General features: G+C 38.8%; 1 protein-coding gene across 6 annotated transcripts in view; it reads left to right on the plus strand.

Moving 5' to 3' along the window:
• The first annotated feature begins 908 nt into the window (after nucleotides 1-908).
• LOC117305091 (soluble guanylate cyclase 88E-like) overlaps nucleotides 909-16,921 on the plus strand; it is an 81,935-nt gene continuing 65,922 nt past the window's right edge. For 5 of the 6 annotated variants that reach the window (XM_033789826.1, XM_033789829.1, XM_033789828.1 and 2 more), the window contains exon 1: nucleotides 909-966. The gene's annotated coding sequence lies outside the window, so the exon portion shown is untranslated. The remainder of the gene's footprint in view (nucleotides 967-16,921) is intronic. The other variant, XM_033789831.1, reaches the window with a different exon arrangement.

Genomic DNA, 16,921 nt, shown 5'->3' on the forward strand with positions numbered 1-16,921 from the left:
ATACCTCGAAATTGCGTGGTTTTCGTTTCACCTCGTCGACTAACACGGTCGGCCGTTTATGGGAGTCAAATGTTTGACTCAGATAAATGGCCGACCGTGTTAGTTCGCACAGTAAAAGGAAAACCACGCAATTTCGAGGCAAACCTGTGTGAATCATTGTATTCTACTTTAAAAACGTCTTATCAACCATATGCATTTTATATAACAAAAAAAAAACGGTTTCAAACGTGTTTTATAGACCAACTCGTCCGATCCAAGGCAACGTGTTCTCTAAACCAATCACACAATATTGACTTGATAAACCTATATACCTGCAGTCTCAACCTTTGTAAAAAGATAAATCTGTGAACATCGTGTGTTGTGTTGTACAGCAAGTACCCAAACCTGTTGACCTGCAATATGCAGTCTGTCGACCCTCATTTTCATGCAAAGCACTGGATGGACACTATTGGTAATTACTTAAAATAATGATTGACATAAAAACTTACTTGGTAACGAGTAATGGAGAGGTGTTGAGTGTATAAAACATTGTGAGAAACGGCTCCCTCTGAAGTAACGTATTTTTCGAGAAACAATGAATCACGAATTTGATTTCGATACCTAATAATTGGATTTTGAGCTCTCGAAGTCAAGCATCTGAAAGCACACAACTTCGCTCGACAAGGGTGTTTTTTCTTTTGTTAATATCTCGCAGCTTCGACGACCAAGTGAGCTCAAATTTTCACAGGTTTGTTATGTTATGTATGTGTTGAGATACACTAAGTGAGAAGACTGGTCTTTGACAATTACCAATAGTGTCGCAGTGTCTTTAACGTAGTGACGTATGATGCTCTTACTACGGAAGTGTAATCAAGTATTTTGTATCTCTCTGATCATATTTTAGCTGGAGGAACTCAGCTACGACTCTCTGTGGACCGCATTATGGACTCGCACACGACGTGAATGAACACTGCCCAACAAATCAAGGTAAACCCATCCTTCAGTTTGCTCATAATTACCGTATTTTATGCATTGTATACCGATATATTGGTCTTGCATATCGTTCATGTACACTTATTGATTTAGGAGGGAATGTGGATATTGCCCAACAAATCAAGGTTCCCATCATTTAGTTTGCTCATATTACCGTATTTCATGCATTCGTATACTCAGACATTTGTCTTGCATATCATCTGTGTGCACTTAATAATGTCAAGCATTATAGGCTTGTTTATAGCTACTTTGTACATACTATCCATAAAGTATTCAGAGGGGATGTGGATATTGCTCAACAAAATTAACGTTAACCCATGCTTTAGTTTGCTCGTAATATTGGCATATTTCATGCATTTGTACCGAGACACGGGTCTTGCACGTCTTTGGTTTACACTACTGATATCTATATTAGCTGCTCTATATATTTGATATCCATGAATTATTGGGGTGGACATTGCCCGACAGAATAAAGATAAGGTCATGCTTTAGTTTGCTCATGATATCCTCGTATTTCATGCATTTGTACCAAGACACGGGTCTTGCATATCGTTGGTGTACACTACTGTTATCTAGCTTAGCTACTTTATAAATTATTAATATGATACCCATGAAGTATGGGGGGGGGGGGTGGATATTGCCCAACAAAATTTAAGCTAAACCTTTGCTTTAGTTTGCTCATGATATCCTCGTATTTCGTGCTATTGTACCGAGACACGGGTCTTGCATATCGTTTGTGTACACTACTGTTATCTAGCTTAGCTACTTTATAAATTATTAATATGATACCCATGAAGTATGGGGGGGGGGGGTAGGACATGCCCAACAAAATTTAAGCTAAACCTTTGCTTTAGTTTGCTCATGATATCCTCGTATTTCATGCATTTGTACCGAGACATGGGTCTTGCATATCGTTGGTGTACACTGCTGTTATCTAGCTTAGCTACTTTATAAATTATTAATATGATACCCATGAAGTATGGGGGGGGGGGGGGGTGGACATTGCCCAACAAAATTTAAGCTAAACCTTTGCTTTAGTTTGCTCATGATATCCTCGTATTTCATGCTATTGTACCAAGACACGGGTCTTGCATATCATTGGTGTACACTACTGTTATCTAGCTTAGCTACTTTATAAATTATTAATATGATACCCATGAAGTATGGGGGGGTGGATATTGCCCAACAAAATTTAAGCTAAACCTTTGCTTTAGTTTGCTCATGATATCCTCGTATTTCATGCTATTGTACCGAGACACGGGTCTTGCATATCGTTGGTGTACACTACTGTTATCTAGCTTAGCTACTTTATAAATTATTAATATGATACCCATGAAGTATGGGGGGGGGGTCGGACATTGCCCAACAAAATTTAAGCTAAACCTTTGCTTTAGTTTGCTCATGATATCCTCGTATTTCATGCATTTGTACCGAGACATGGGTCTTGCATATCGTTTGAGACACTTATTGATGTTATGATGTCTAGCTACTCTGTGCGTATAAAGTGTTTAGGGGGGGGGGGTTGATATTGCCAAACACAATCAACGTAAACCCTTGCTTTAGTTTGCTCATGATACCATCGTTGTTCATGCTTTTGTACCGAGACACGGGTCTTGCATGTCTTTGGTTTACATTTATTGATATATAGCTAGCTGCATGGTATCCGTGAGTAAGGGGAGGGGGGGGTGGATGGTACTCAACAAAAGCTCGGTAAACCCATTCTTTAGTTTGCCCATGATATCCTCGTATTTCATGCATTTGTATCGAGACACGGGTCTTGCATATCTTTGGTGTCACTTATTGATATCTAGTTTAGCTACTTTATAGATATGATATCCATGATAGGGAGGGGGGTGGATACTGGCCGACAAAATCAAGGTCAACTAATGCTTTAGTTTGCTCATGATATCCTCGTATTTCGACATGCATGTGTATCGAGACACGGGTCCTGCATATCTTTGGCTTTCACTTATGACTCGATCTGTAGACATCGCAAGTTGGGGTGGGGGAAATGTGGATATTTTTACACTTCAGTGCATTCATCTGGTTTTTGGATCATGCTAGGTTACATTTGGCTGCTTGGCCTGTTTGTGGCGACACGTCGGGGAAGCTTATTCCGGTTTCAAGTTTCTGATATGAATTGTAGACTTTAAAGGAATGGTACATATAAATGATGTATTAGTTGAGGGTCAAAAGTTGAAATCGTGGAAGGGCTTAATGATATTTTCAATATGGGTAATTTGAAATCATTGTTTAAAGGCATTGGACACTGTTGGTAATTACCTAAAACAATCATTAGCATAAAACCTTACTTGGTAATGAGTATTGGAGCTGTTGGTATAGTATAAAACATTGTGAGAAACGTAGTTTCCGATAAAAAAGTAGTTTTACACGAATTTGATTTCGAGACCTCGGAATTATGTTTTGAGGTCTCGAAATCAAGCATCTGCAAGCACATAACTTGGTGTGACAAGGATGTTTTTTTCTTTCATTATTATCTAGCAACGTCGACGACCAATTGAGCTAAAATTTTCACAGGTTTGTTTGTGTATGCATATTTTGAGATACATCAAGTGAGAAGACTGGTCTTTGACAATTACCAATAGTGTCCAGTGTCTTTAAAGGGATGGTACATAATGAGATATATACTGGTCAAAAGTTTAAAATATGGAAGTGAGTTGTTCAATAGGTGTATTTTGAAATTAGTGTCTAAATTCTCTTTCGAGAGATCACATAGGCTTTTGGTGCTTTGTGCTTGTGTTTATTTAATCATGTTATATTGTTATTCGAGTTTCGAAACGTCAGGTCAATATTTTTTAAACAAACAAACACCCCCTTCCAAATACATAATAAAGCAATTAATAAAAAATATAAAAAAACGCACCGAAGTATGAAATTATTTAAGGAATAACAATGAAAATGTAATAAAATTGCACCCCCACACCAAAAAAGAAAAAGACAAAAACTAACAGAACAAACAATACAAGACAAGAAAAAGAAAAAAAAGCAACGCCGCGAACAACTTTAAACCTTTCCGGACATACGGCTCTGCTTTTCGCGTTACTCGAGAACTTGAGTCGGTTAGGAAACGGAGTAGATTGGAGAACTAATGATTCGTATGAACTGATTTGCATGATTGATCAAGTTATCGGGGTCCCCACGTTAAAGTGTCTGGGTACTTTTTGTGGGACAAAAAACACAATGTCCACAGATTTACATTAAACTTACACAGTTTGAAGATAATGATGGTAGAAAGCTTCCCTGGAAATATTACGTGCTGAGGTGCTGGTGTTAAAAAAAAAAAAAAAAAAAAAAAAAAAAAAAAAAAAAAGGAAAACAATGTAATGGAAAAAATGTTTGTCTCAGTGATCGTGCGACGAAAATTATTTTAGCATGTAAGCAACTTTTTTCATGACATTGTTTTAGTAATTTCTCAAAAACTGCAGCACCTCAGCAACTAATATTTTAAGGTACACTTTATACTATCATTATTTTCAAACGGTGTTAGTTTAATGTAAATATGTGGACATCATTTAAAGGCGCAAGACGCTAGTGGTCATTACTCAAACTACGTGTTTGCATAAAAACTTGCTTCTTAACGAGCATTGGAGAGCCGTTGATAGTGTCAACAATTGTGAGAAAAAGCTCCCTTTCGAGTAAATACATGTTTTAGAAGTAGGTAGTTTCTCATTCAAATAATCAAAATACTTCAGCTGAAGTCTGACTTAAACTTTTCATCAGAAATAAGCACACAAAGTAACGCAACGAGGGTGTTTTTCATTCATTATTTTCTTGCAACTTCGATGACCAAACAGGCTAACATTTTCACAGGTTTGTTTTTGTATGCATCTGTTGAGATACACAAAGAGACAACTTTTACCAAACGTGTCAAGTGCCTTTAAGTATAAAGTGTCTAAGTTAGTTCCTAACCACTTAGGTTACGTCTCATCGAGTGTAAGATGGACTTCATATTACACATTTTTCTTGAAATTTATGTGCGAGCGTTAATAACTTCCCCATAGTTACTGATGAGGTATCAGTCGTTGAAGGAGACTGCCGGTTGCCACAAAGTAAGCCCACGTTTGTGTGCGAATGGCCATAGGAAATTGTAAACGTATGATAACAAAACACCATAAGAATAATGATTTTTTTATTTTCGTGCTGGACCTAGTTTTACAACCCTTGTTTTAATAATTAACTAAAATTCTTACAGTTGCCATAGTGATGCAGATTAATATGGGTTGTCTACATGTGCCTTTTTAAACCTCTTCAATCAGTCATTATGCCAGCTTGTCCATGCATAGCAGTCCCAATCAACTATAGTCAGTCTCGCACGATAGTCACAGCGATAGGACATGTTTCCATCCATAATCTGAAAACTTTCTCAGGGCGAAGTTGCTCGAAGAATGTCGAACATTAAAGGTACTGTTTTCAGGTCGAAAGCCGAGATTCATTATCCAACGTGTCTTTTGTCCTGGCCAGCCTCCTAACAGCAAAAGGGTCTACCCAGGGGATATCTTGTGAGTTCGCCATTGGAACATCTTTTAATAAACTTGAAGTAGCGACTGACGTTCTGTGGGTTGAGCGCCCTGATTCAATTTCATTCGCCGTTTTTCCCGGGGTGGTTTGCCGCCGCCAAATCGATAAGTACATGTATATCCGGTGAAGGAAAGATTAGATAAGTGTAGTGGGCTGCTCTGATGGCTGATTGTCATTGCATTAAGGCATGCATGCTTCGTTTTTGGAAGGGCAAGGGCACCAAGGCATATTATCCTATGGTAACGGGCACCCTAGTATGAGAAAACTGTAGATTTATACTGGAACATTTCAAAGGGCAACGAGGCAATGACCAGGGAGTATGGAGGCAATCGAGTTTGTTGCCTCCGTGAAGATGAGTGTTGAACTTTGTATAGGTATTATAAAAATAGTGTCTTCTTATATTAGCGCTTGTATCGTATCCTTCACTCAGTTACGCTCAAGGCGCTTCAATATTCAGTCTTTTCCTGCATGGAAATTCCTTTACATAGCACCCACTAATGGTTTACACGGTTCGGTAGGACATTGTGCAGCCAATCAGACAACGGGTCAAAACCCCTTTTCGCTTTTGAACAAGTGCATTACGTCCAATCCGAAAGACGCACCGATAATTGTTAATTGTCTCGCTTGAGGATAACAGGTTCCATGATCAGGGACTCTAAAGGTGATCGGGCATTTTGTGTACACTGCTCCAAAACTATGGAGCAGTCTCCCTCGTTGTACTAGACAGTCTTCTTCACTTAATGCATTTTAAAGTCAAACTTGAAAACCCATGAATGATGTTTACTTTATCATTTTAATTAAATCTTATTCTGTTTGTGTATTTGTTTCTTTTGTCTCCATCTTAATTCTTCTTAAATTGCGCAGAGGAGTATATTAATATAGGTCACTGCGCAATGAATGTCTCTGCTATATTATCACTATTATTACAAATTGGTGCATGTATTTTTCTTTGGGGAAGGGGGGGGGGGGTCTTCCCACATTTCTTGACTTCATCGCAACAGCATATCAACAACCTTACCAATCTTCTTACGAGAAAAATTTACAAATTAATCAATACATAAACCTTGGCCCTAAACCAGACTGATGGGCCGTATCCGAATTAACGGCTACGGATACGGCTCCCGCTGACTCGAAATTGCACAGTTTGCCTTTTACCTCATCGACTAACACGGTCGGCCATTTATGTGAGTCAAATCTTTGACTCCCATAAATGGCCGACCGTGTTAGTTCGCAAAGTAAAAGGAAAACCACGCAATTTTGAGGCAAATTTGTGTAGATCATTGTATTCTAATTTGAAAACATCTTTCTAACATTTGCATTTTATAACAAACGGTTACAAAGGTTTTTTATAGACCAACTCGTCCGATCCAAGGCAACGTTTTCCTTTAACGCAAAGCTGTTTGTTAGGCGGGTGCAAGCGTGCCTGCAAGGAGACGAGATCACAACTAGTTTGCACTGTTGTTTCGAGTTAAAAGCTTGGGTACTTTTTTACGACACAACACATCATGTCCACAGATTTAAATTAAACTAACACAGTTTGAAGATAATGACAAAATAAATTAAGCATGTACAACGTTATTACGCGTCTCAACTGAAAATATTGCCCTGTGATTTTATTTAATAAGCCGAAATTTCTACAGGTAATTTATGTTACAAACATCTTCATTCACAGTGAGTAGGGATTTGTGTCATGTCCACAAACTTGATCTACAAAAGGTATTAAAACCCTCTATAATTGATATTCGTGTATTTTCTCTGCAAAGGCATGAGAACCGTATGCCACCATAGATTGGTAGAAGTTGGTTGTAAATCATCAACAAATAAGTGTATTATTTTTGCACTGCGCAACTTCAAGATGGACTTTAAACAATAGAACGGTTGTACAAACCAAATGTGAACAATGCCTTTAAATGTGTATTTCCTCTTTACCTATCAATCTTCGGACTATAATTTACATTTTAAATGATGAATCCTTGCAGTTGATCATATAGTTTGCCTTAGGATATACATCAATCAATTAATCATATTGCATTTGCATACCAAACATTCTAATTGCATATCCCATGCGCTTAGCAAAGCGAAGGACACATTTATGACAACATAATTTACAGGATTACAAATGGAAACGACAGCAGATTAAAAGATGAGTTTTAAGCTGGCTTCTGAAGATCAGTATAAGGAGTCAAATGTGTGTAGTTGATAGGGAAGATCATTATGTAGCTTTGGTGCGCATGTGACAAAGCTTCTATCACCTGGGGGAAGAATGAGATCTAGGAATGTTCAACACGGTAGTTTGTTCGATGATCTCAGATGGGATGAGTATGGTTTGACACAACAAGTCTCTTACGTGCACTTCGGCATGCACCTCGGCTTCCAATGTCAATCGGATAGTTGTTTGAAAGTTGGCTGTACTTTGAAGATCGGTAATAGAGAGCTTTCGATTCAGGACGGGAGGAGGGAGGGGACGATAAGGGAGAATAGCAATCAATCTGCCATAAAACATTGTGAGAAACGGCTCCCTCTGAAGTGACATATTGTTCGAGAAAGAAGTAATTTTCCACGAATTTGATTTCGAGACCTCAGATTTAGAACTTGAGGTCTCGAAATCAAGTATCTAAAACCACACAACTTCGTGTGATCAGGGTGTTTTCTTCCTTTCATTATTAGCCCCAAACTTCGACGACCGATTGAGCTAAAATTTTCACAGGTTTGTTATTGTATGCATATGTTGAGATACACCAAGTGAGAAGACTGGTCTTTGACAATTACCAATAGTGTCCAGTGACTTTAAACTTAAACTTACAGCGTTTGAAGATAGTGATGATAGAAGGCTTACCATAAAATATTACTAGCTGAGATGCTGTAGTTATTTTAAAAAAAAAAATGTAAAAAAATGTCATGAAAACACGTTTTAAATGCTAAAACGATTTTCTGTAGATACTAAAATATTTTCGTGACTTGTTTTACTAATTTTCTCAAAAAAAACAAAAAAAACTACAGCACCTCGGCAAGTAATATTGTATGGAAAGCTTGTTGCCATCATTATTTTCCAACTGTGTGAGCTTCTAGTAAGTCTGTGGACATGATGTACCGTGTCCTACACAAAGTACCCATCGACCCTTAAAGCCAGTGGACACTGTTGGTAATTGTCAAAGACTAGCCGTCACAGTTGGTGTATCTCAACATATGCATAAAATAACAAACCTGTGAAAATTTGAGCTCAATCGGTCATCGAACTTGCGAGATAACAATGAAAGAAAAACCACCCTTGCCACACGAAGTTCTGTGCGTTTAGATGGTTTATTTCGGGACCTCAAGTTCAAAACTTGAGGTCTTGAAATCAAATTCGTGGAAAATTACTTCTTTCTCGAAAACTATGGCACTTCAGAGGGAGCTGTTTCTCACAAGGTTTTATACCATCAACCTCTCCCCATTACTCGTCACCAAGAAAGGTTTTATGCTAATAATTATTTGAGTAATTACCAATAGTGTCCACTGCCTTTAAAGGACACACGTGTAACGACCGGGACTCAAACAGTAAGGAGTAATCTTTCTCGAGTAGCAGATCCCCACGGAGGAACGTAGCCATCCGTGAGGGATACATCAAATAAATCCTTATAAGATTGAGTCAAGTTGAAGGTCATCATCAGTACACCTTTGACAATCGGAGGTAATCTAACTCGGATGTCTGTGTATGTCTTCGAGTGTGAAAAATGCACGTCGAAGATCAACTTCGAAGTGACGAGTTTGTTTGCAAGTATAATTATATACAGTGTTGGTTTGCGGTAACGCCAAGTGTATAATATTAACAATACTTACTGGGCAACGGTAATGATAAAAGTGGATTCTTATATAGCGCGCTTGTCGGTAACTCAGTGACGCTCAAGGTGCTTTAACGCCAGTGGACACTGTTGGTAATTGTCAAAGACCAGTCTTCTCACTTGCTGTATCTCAACATATGCATAAAATAACAAACCTGTAAAAATTTGAGCTCGATTGGTCATCGAAGTTGCGAGATAATAATGAAAGAAAAAACAACCTTGTCACACGAAGTTGTGTGCGTCTAGATGCTTGATTTCGAGACCTCAAATTCTAAATCTGAGGTCTCGAAATCAAAAACGTTGAAAAATACTTCTTTCTCTCGAAAACTACATTAATTCAGAGGGAGCCGTTTCTCACAATGTTTTATACTATCAACCTCTCCCCATTACTCGTTACGGGTTTTATGCTAATAAGTATTTTGAGGAATTACCAATAGTGTCCACTGCCTTTAATATAATTGATAACACGCTGATGCTTTTTATTGTATTTAACCTTCGTTTTTAATGTACTGACATATTATTTCAAAGATGGTTTCCCAAGTCCACTTTAAGCCGCATGATACAACGTTTAATTGCAAGACCTTGAGCACACTCTATACTTTAATTAGAATGATTAACGGTGAACTTAATAAGTGACTGGCCGACTGAGGCCACGGGTCTTGGGTTTATTGTTGAGTGTTGAGTGCTTTTAAGATTTATATTTTGCTAAGTGCCTATAAGTGTCTGTGCTTATGGTTGCATAAGGTCTTTTGTTGATGTAATTGAAACAAGTCAGACCCTTATTTCTAACAAATCTCACAGTTCTCGCAATCTGCATTCTTCTTTTACTTCCCAAAGTCGCCCCTCCACAAAGTCGCCCCTACAAAGTCACCGTCAGCAAGCTCGCCCCCACCCCCCGCGCAACAGTCGCCCCTTTCGACAAGATCAAAGCGCTAACTTGAGCAAACCAATGGACTGTTACTACAACATCCTTTGATACAAATACGTTTAAGAATATCTTTTTCAAATGGTAGCGAGTTTATGGAAAGGTTTGCGGTAACACCATGTAATGACTTTCTCTAATGAGTTGGGGTGGTTCTGAAAAGAACCGTTGGTTTATCTCGACGTTTCGATCAGTATGCTCTGATCGTCTTTTGGTAGAGAGTTACTATTGTTAATGTAATATTGGAGGCTGTTCCCCATTTTGGGGAGCAACAGAGGTGAAAGCCCGGCTGTGAGTGCAGATGAGTGTGCTTTCAGATACCTTTAAAGATTTCAGGCCTGACGTTTTTTTTTTTTTTTTTTTTTTTTTTGAGTGAGAAATTACCTCTTCCTTTAAAACCTATACGTTACTTCAGAGGGAAGCCTTTATTCCACAATGCTTTATACTATCAACAGCTCTCCGTTGCATTAGTTTGTTTACTGCTATTTAACAACAATTTATATGCCAATTTAGGCTCCAACTGGACAGTGTGTTACCATTTTGTTTCCGTAATGACTGCAACAGGACAATAAGGTTACTCGTGCAGAACTGAATGATTCTAGGAAAGCGTAAAATGTAAACGTGACAAGAACAAACACATTCAAAAGACCTCATTGTAGAGTGATTGATATTACATTAGCATTTTTTGATTCCAGGTTCGTGTCAAAAGCATGTTCTGAATCGAATGAAACAATTTATTATTTTCCCTGTTTGGATCCCATGAGGTTGACCGTCTTTCCTTTCATCGCTTGTCAATTAAAAACATATCAGTGAGAGAGTGCAATGCCTTCTTGCTTTAGTTCATGTCCGAATGTCATTAGAGTCAATTCAGTGCAGCCATGGGATGAGTTGCCCTTTAAGGATAATGGTTATGTTGAACGTGTGTTTCATTGTTGCTTTTGTTTGTGTATCGATTGTGTGTTACCTTTTAAAAATATTTATCATGCCACGTAAAGCATTTTTTGTTTACTAGTAAAATAAACAAACAAATTATTAAAATAATACTTGTTTCTTTGCACATTTCATTGTGTACTTTGTAATTAGCATTATTTGACAACAATCATGGGTGGGCCCATTTCGAACAGCAGACAAATATTGAGTAATTTTGTACACATGTGGACACTGCATGCCGACGAACAATAAGCTTTTCCTTATCTGCGTTTTGATTGGTCCGAGGTGACGTTTGTCAGTTGCATCAACGTCACATCGGACCAATCAATACACAGATATGAAAAGCTATGTGACCACACGTTTATCCAAAAGACACCATTGTTTCTATTGAAACCACTGGTTCTATAAAGCAAGTACATATCTTTACCACTGCGGATAAAAACAAGTGACCAGGGCCCAATGTTATGGCTCTGTTTACCGTAAGCACAGAATCGGCGCTTACGGAAGCAGGGAATTCTGTGCTTACGGCAAGCGTACTTCACGGTTTAGCGGCGAATTTTGGCTTACAAGGCTAGCACAGAAATTTGGCGCTTGCACGTCAAGCGGGGAATCGTCATCGTAAGCGCAGAATTTGGCGGTAAACAGAGCCATGAAATTGGACCCAGTATATAGCTTGAACACTGCCGGAACGTCTTGCTCTGTATTCAACAGTAACTCGTCAATCCACGAGTTCAACAACACCTTCCACTATTCAAAACTGAGTTACCTTTTATTGAGTTGATGGGGTATCCGATTGCATTCCAACATAAGTTACCGCGAACTCTATCCTTTCCGGTTGTTTCTTGTGTCCAACTAAGCCACCCCCCCCCCCCTCCCCGGGTGATCTTGCTTTAATAACAGCGAAACTGACTCCAGGTTGGTTGTGGTGATCAATTCCCACTAACTGTTTCCGATGAGGATTTAATTATTTGGATCCACCTGTGTGGTTGGCAGTAGGCCTACATAAAGTTGCCGGTTTTGTCTTTGGTTTACGCAAAGTAAATTTCTTCCTCGATTGCCATACATGTGTAATGAAGTTCAATTAATACAGGTCAACTTAAAACTGCGTTATTTCAGAGGAGCCGTTTCTCACAATGTTTTATTCTATCTACAGCTTCCCATTACCCGTACCAAGTAAGGTTTTATGCTACGTCCACTGCGACACAAACATCCATTAGTGTTGAAGTCAAGACCGTCACAAGCCTACATCCGTATGGACTAAATAAGCGGGCATTCCTGTTTCAGCCCTAGGAGTAGGTGGCAACGGCCTCTGGAAAACTGTTAGCCCACACCTTGAAGTGGCCTTCTTGCGACGTGCATATAAAAAAAATAGCAAATAACAAATAATACAAAAAACAACTTTAGAAGTTTTTATGATCATTTATTATTTTTAAGTACTCTGATTGTGACAATTTAAGCTCCCCATGTGTACAGTCTATGTGACTTTCTAAATTCCTTGCTTACAGTCGTTTTATCATTCCTCGAATACCGACTACACATAAGTGCACTTACTTCGTTGTAAATCAAAGTATCTGTATTTGCTTCTTCTTTTATCCACAAACCTCACAACGCATAAATCATTTTCAAATTCCAACCTAGATATAGTAGTACGGTTCAATAAACACATAAACATTGTGGACGCAAGTGACATCCAAGATCTTCTAACTTTATGAGAGATATCACATTCTTAAAGGGTTGGGTACTTTTTTTGTAGGACACAAAACACAATGTCCACACATCAGATTAACATTAAACTTACACTGAAGATAGTGACATTAGTAACTTCCCTTCAAATTACTTGCTGAGGTGCTGTAGTTTTTGTTTTAGAAATGTGCAAACAAAAAAGTCGCGAAAATAAGTGTCGTCTCTACAGGCGAAATTAATTGTTGGTATGTTACACCGCTCTCCCGAAAACATCGCTCTGTGCTTTTCACTTATTTTTCACAAAAATTGACGACTATGAAGCTGAAACGTCTACAGGTAAATTATATTACATACATCTTCACTTTACATTCACAGTGAGTAGGGATTCATGTCATGGCCCAAAATATGATCTACAAAAGGCATCAAAATACTTTAAAGGCTTCTCGGTGCCCGAGTTTTTAAATATAAATTATCTTACAACAACAAACACAAGCGCAGAATATATGATTAATTGACGGTAAGAAGGTGTAGTGCGCTGATCACTGTATAGGGTATGCAATTGAATGATCTGCTTCGGGGCACATATGTGAATTGAGGTGTACCGTTTATTTAGTCCGTTAAATGATTCGCGTACTCTGTCAGTAGTACAGCACCTCAGTTAGTACACTTTCAAGGGGAGCTTTCTACTATCATAAACTGTGTAAGTTTTAATGTAAGTCTATGGACATTATGTTTTGTGTTAGGAAAAAAGTACATAGACCCTTTACAGGCATTGGAGACTATTGGTAATTACTCAAAATATTTTTTTTTGCAAAATAAAAACAAACACGTTATACTTGGTAATGAGCAAAGGAGAGCTGTTGATATAGTATAAAAATAATTGTGGGAAACGGCTTCTTTAGACTTGACTCAAGTCCCAATCCCGTGCCATCTCCAGGAAACTACTGTTTTGTGATGCTCTGCATTCCAAAACCTGTTCTGACGGCGAGCGCACACTGTACTGTATGCTACGGGGTTGTTTCATAGTAAGTTGAGGTAATAGCTCAGGGACCTCTCACACGAGAATGGGACTTGAATCAAGTCTACGGCTTCTTCTGAACTAACGTAGTTTTTTTTATATTTCATTTCTCAATCAAATAATTAAAATACTTTAGGCCTCAAGCCTTTTATTATGCATCTGAAAGCACCTAAGTTTGTGCAACAAGGGTGTTTTTCATTGTTCTCTTGCAACTTCCATGACCAATGGGAGACTTTCTGGGACGATAGAGGGCAGCAGACTTACCGGGTAAATCTATTGTTCTCAGAATTATGCGCATGTTCAGAACTACGTAAACAATGGAAATTTACCCGGTATGTCTGCTGCCGCCTAGCGTTGGAAAGTCTCCTATTGGGTCAGCATTTTCACAGATGCGGTGTTGAAAGCCTTATTGCAACACACCAAGGGAGTATTTGAGTATTTCCCAAACGTGTCCGTATTGGTGCTATCACTCAAACACCACCAATACTATACAGGAATTTACATCACGGGTGTTAGGATGATCACTTGAAACTTGTTCTACAAAGGGTATCAAAACCCTTTAATGTATACGTAATGCATGACATTTCCAGTCAGGGGGCTGGTCTCTCTACGTAGGCGAGTCAAACTGTCCATTCAACACAGTCATTAATAAAATATGCACCCACGAAACTGTCTATAATTAATTGTACTCGATGCGTTTACGCCAACAACTATCCCAAACTCATCACAAAGGACTCTTTCGGTGACGCAGCAGTGTTCGTTTGTCGGGAATAAACAGCTGCCTGATGTATTAATACTACCCAATAATTTCTCCATTTCTTGGTAATTGTCAACAGCACATAGGGAAGAAATCCCTTCCGTACTGGTTTCAAAGTGAATACTTGATATTTGTGTCACCATGGCACCGTCGTAAATAAAGCAATCCGGAAATTGGTCGACGTAAGACAATCTTCGCAAATTTGTCTTCTATTATTAAAGCGCAGTGTGTCAGTATTTCGTAGCTATCGAATTCGAATGGTAGACTTGACCAAGTGTCACCCTTTTGAGGGGAAGGTTGTTCCTGTCTTCTCCCTTTCTCCCACATGATTCCCCCGTTTAAACACAGTAGACATTATTGGTAATTGTCAAAGACCAGTCTTCCCACATGGTGTATCTCAAGATATGCATAAAACAACAAACCTGTGAAAATTTGAGCTCAATCGGTCGTCAAAGTTGCGAGAAAATAGTGAAAGAAAAAAACACTCCTGTCACACGGAGTTGTGTGCTTTCAGATGCTTGATTTCGGGACCTCGGGTTCTAAATCTGAGGTTTCAAAATCAAATTCATGGAAAATTACTTCTTTCTCGAAAACTACTCCACTTCAGAGGGAGCCGTTTCTCACAATGTTTTATACAACCAACCTCTCCCCATCACTCGTTACCAAGTAAGGTTTCGTGCTAATAATTATTTTGAGTAATTACCAAAAGTGTCCACTGCCTTTAAATATGCCACATTCGCTAATCAATAACTTGTTGTCCATCTCCCCATCCTTGATATTGTCCTAAGTGTGTAACCATTTTTGGGGGACCAGTGATTCGTAGCTCTCAAACTCGTATGGTAGACTTGACCAACTTTCACCCTTTGGAGGAGAAAGTTGTTTCTTTGCCTTTTCCTTTTCACAACAGATATTTCCCCTTTGTTGACCTGCCTCATTCACTATACTTACTTGTTATCCATCTTCCCACCCTTGATATTGTCTTTTGTGTTTTAATCTTCTTGGATCAGTATTTCGTAGGTCTCAAAATCAAATGGTACACTTGACCAAGTGTCACCCTTTGGAGGAGGAAGTTGTTTTTGCCCTCTCCCCTTCCCCACAAATATTCCCTTTTTTAGTCTGCCTCATTCACTAATCAATTACTTGTTATCCATCTTCCAACCCTCAATATTGCCCTGTGTGTTTCCTTCTTATTGGACCAGTATTTCCCGAAATTCGAATGGTAGACTTGACCAACTTTCACCCTTTGGAGGAGAAAGTTGTTTTTTGCCTTTACCTTTTCCCAACAGATATCTCCTCTTTTATTGAGCTGCCTCATTCACCAATTAATTACTTGTAATCCATCTTCCCACCCTTGATATTATCCTTTGTGTTGTAATATTCTGAGATAAGTATTTCGTAGCTCTCAAAAGAATACTTTAAGAGAAAAGGGTTATGTTTCACCCCGAAATATTTCCATTTTAGTAATTGAAAGTCCCATTTTATAGGTAGACAAGCGAACAAAAAAATTCTTAGACGTTTCCGAAAATTGTACTGTGAAATTATTCCTCGTTTTGCAACCGAATACTGCAGCAACCAATCTCTAACCACACAACATAACGAAAACAATACGAAAAAGCTGCCTCTGATTGCAATTGGAAACTGAAGAATGTCATTTATCGAGAGACTAACAGGTGCGATACCTGCAACAAGTCAAAATGATTACATTCTGTTGTGTATCAGCGTGATTCGTTGTTTCACGGTATCATCTTTCGTTGATTTAATAGCAGTAGTGTCTATTAATGAAAGGACGTGCCCTATCCGAATCAGCGATTTGACGCTGGTTAAGCTCGCGAACCATGGCATACGAGAGGTATCTATAAGCCTCGCCAAAACAACAACCACAGCAATAACAGTGACATCAACAACAACAATAACACAACAACATCAACCTTTTTGTTTTTACCCATACACCGATATGTGTTAGCACTGTATACCCAGTACTTTCCCGGGTAGGATTCGAACCCACGACCCTTGCAATTCTAGAGCAGTGTCTTACCAACTAGACTACTGAGATTTCCCGGTAGCTAGAGGCAGTTCGAGTCCTTTAATCCCCTATGCAGGGTAACAACAACAACAACAACAACAACAGCAACAACAACAACAACAACAACACCCACCAACACCAACAATAACAACAACGGCAACGGGAACGGCAGCGGCAACGGCAACGACAGCGACAGTGACAGCGACAGCGAGAGGAAACAGTTGTCAGGTTACTTATTCAAATACTCCCCTACACG

This window comes from Asterias rubens, chromosome 22 (genome assembly GCF_902459465.1).
Source record: "Asterias rubens chromosome 22, eAstRub1.3, whole genome shotgun sequence".
Lineage (NCBI taxonomy): Eukaryota > Metazoa > Echinodermata > Asteroidea > Forcipulatida > Asteriidae > Asterias > Asterias rubens.